Source organism: Tamandua tetradactyla, chromosome 11, assembly GCF_023851605.1.
Source record: "Tamandua tetradactyla isolate mTamTet1 chromosome 11, mTamTet1.pri, whole genome shotgun sequence".
NCBI classification, from domain to species: Eukaryota; Metazoa; Chordata; class Mammalia; order Pilosa; family Myrmecophagidae; genus Tamandua; species Tamandua tetradactyla.
The window spans coordinates 81,988,225-81,991,023 of NC_135337.1; the positions used below are offsets into that span (position 1 = coordinate 81,988,225).

Consider the following 2,799-nt stretch of genomic DNA (forward strand, 5'->3'; position numbering starts at 1 on the left):
ACTATTTAGCTATTCTATTCCAGCTGTTCTGGGGGTACATCATGGTGCTTTTGATTTGCATTTCCCTGGTGGCTGATGACATGGAGCATTTTCCCATGGGCTTGTTGGCCCTCTGCACACCTGCTTTGGGGAAATGTATATTTAAGTCTTGGCCCGGTGTTTAATTGGGGCTCCTGTGTGACGGTATCTCTTTCTGGAGGCCGGCAGTTGCTTGGCAGCCTTGCCAGCAATTGAACTTGTTCTCGAATGCCGTGTTTGTGCTAACATGGTCTAGACCTGTGCTGACCACTATGGCCTCCCCTCGCCTCCTGTGTCTATTTAAACCTGAATTCAATGAAATGAAATGTAAAGTTCGGTTCCTCTGGTGCAATAACCACATTCTCCATGTTTAGGAGCCCAGTGGCAGCCTCATTTGTGGGATATGCTGAACCCAAGGCTTCATGGGCCTTCTCAGGGTGGAGGTGGGGAGCTGGTTGCCTCTGCTGGCTTCAGGTCAGAGGTCGTGATGCCTCTCAGCAGTGAGGCTGGGCTTGGCACCTTGGTCAAGGCGTTGTTCTTCAGGTCTCTCCGTTGAGAAAGTTGATTTTATTTCTCCTTTTGCAATTAACGCAGAAGCTGGGGAGTGATTCATAATAATTTCAACAATCTACATATTGAGTGCCTACTGTATGTCAAGAGGAGTGTCCATTTAACAGAAAGGGAATGGCTTTGGCATTCTAGTCTTGGTAAGGGCCCCATCTGTCTGTCCATCTCAAGGGTGGGATGCTTCCAGGATTCTGAAAACTAGCCAGTTAGATCTGGAAGTTTGTTAGCCTCCAGGTCACCCCCTCCCTGAGCACCCAATCTGATTCGGAAGGTGACAGCTTATCTACCTGCTTCCTGCTTGGTACCTGAGCTCTGGAAAGGTGGGACCCAGCCAGCATGCCCGTGCTGTGTCCTGGGCACACTGCACAGGCCTTGAGGTGCGAGAAGACCATTTCCCTCTATTTGCAGCAGGACTCTGCGCCCAGCTTCCCTTTCCCCGGGGCTGCACAAGTCTCTTTGCCCCCTGTCAGTCCTGTCTCCTTCTTCCCCCTGCTTTTCCAGGCCTCCTGCTGTGGCTAGCCACCCCCATCAAGCTTTGGGGCGTCTGAGTAGAGTCTCTTTCAGCACCTGGCATACAGCAGGCGTTCAGTGAGTATAGGTTCCTAATTTTCCCGGTCGCTAGAAGGCACGGAGGACTTTCAAAGACGAATAACGAAACCAAGTGGGGCGGGGGGGCGTCGGCGCCTCTCGAGGACTCTGTCCTTGAATGCCAGGTGCAAGCCGTCCTGTAGCCTGGCCCCGGGTGGTGGGATCCAGCCTCCGCGCGCTTCTGGGAGAGGGGGCGCGGATGTCCCGTAGGGAGTGCACGCAGCGTGGAGAGAAGTGTTCAAATACTTTTGGCGGCGCCTGCCGCAAAGGGCGGGAACTTCGCAAAAATATGGAACGCTTCACGAATTTGCGTGTCATCCTTGCGCAGGGGCCATGCTAATCTTCTCTGTATCGTTCCAATTTTAGTATATGTGCTGCCGAAGCGAGCACAAGTCTAACGCCCCAGGCAGTCCTATTTAAAGTCCACAACATTTAGTTCTTTACCATTAGGTCAATAAAAACATAAGTATATATTTAGCAAGATTTTCTAGAGCGAAACGTCAAGGAGTATATCTTACTGTCATATTTACTTGGATGTGTTTGATACCTCCAAAATCCTCAAATGCTGGCTAATTCCTGCAGTCGCTCGCGGCTTCGCAGCCGCAGAGGCTTCTGGTATGTAATTTGCAAATCAGCCCGCCCCGCGCAGCCTAGGTCCCCGGCGCCGCCTTCATTCACTTACATATTTATTATTCATCAAAAGCTCCTCTGCGGCAGCTCTGCACTCGTCGATTCTGGCTTCCGCAGACACCTTAGATCTGGCCCTGCCCATCCCTGCGGGGGACAGAGCCAGGCACTGACTCCCCCTGCCCCTTGTGATAGGGGTCAGAGGGAGGAGCCTACTGCTAGAGAAACATGGAAGGGTGGGGATTCCGCTGAGGGGGTCCAAGAAGGCTGAATGTAAGAGGGGGCGTGGGAAATGGGGTTTTGACGCCTGAGTAGGAGTTGCATATCTGGCAAGTGGCTCTGTGGGGGCTCAGAGATGACTCATCCCTGTCCCTTCCCTGGGGAATGCTCCTCCCCGACCCCACACTCCCTGGATGTCTGCTTCCTCCCCCTCTGACTTGATTCTCCCATTCCATTCAGTTGAAGGTTCTTTCTTCAGGGTTCAAGTCCTAGCCGGCTGGTCTTGGCCAAATTCCTTCTCTTCTTGGATTAAGCTGCCTAATCCGTGAAATGGGCACTAGTGAGCAGTGGGGGCGGGATCAACAATGAGAAAGCGCCGCTCCAAGTGTGGGATCAGTTGCAATTTATTGGTGTTCAGGGTGGGGCATGGGAGCTTTGGGGCCGGATGGTGGGGGGCGGGGGTCCGTACAGGTCCGGCTAGGGCACCAGGATCAGCAGGACTCAGGATGCCACCAGGGTCTCTGCAGAAAGGAGACCTGCACCGGCCCCCACGAGAGCCAGGGCCAACTTGCAGTCAGCCCCGGCTGTAGGCGTCATACGCATCCTTCTCCTCGACCAGCTGTGGCTCTTGGGGTTTGTCCAGTGTGGCCACCCAGCAACACCCCAGGGGCACTATCTTGGTGGGTTATCTCTGCCTATGACGCATGCCCGGGCCCGCGCACCCGCAGGTGGGTGGAGGACCCATACCCCGGGCATGAGGTCCAGCCAGGGCATCTCCAG

The 2,799-nt window shown here is 54.2% G+C and overlaps 1 non-coding gene across 1 annotated transcript; it reads right to left on the reverse strand.

Annotated features, from left to right (window-relative positions):
• Window positions 1-1,456: 1,456 nt before the first annotated feature.
• Window positions 1,457-1,563, reverse strand: LOC143651149 (U6 spliceosomal RNA). Its single transcript, XR_013159882.1, has one exon. It is a non-coding gene; the product is annotated as a U6 spliceosomal RNA (small nuclear RNA).
• Between the last annotated feature and the right edge of the window lie 1,236 nt (window positions 1,564-2,799).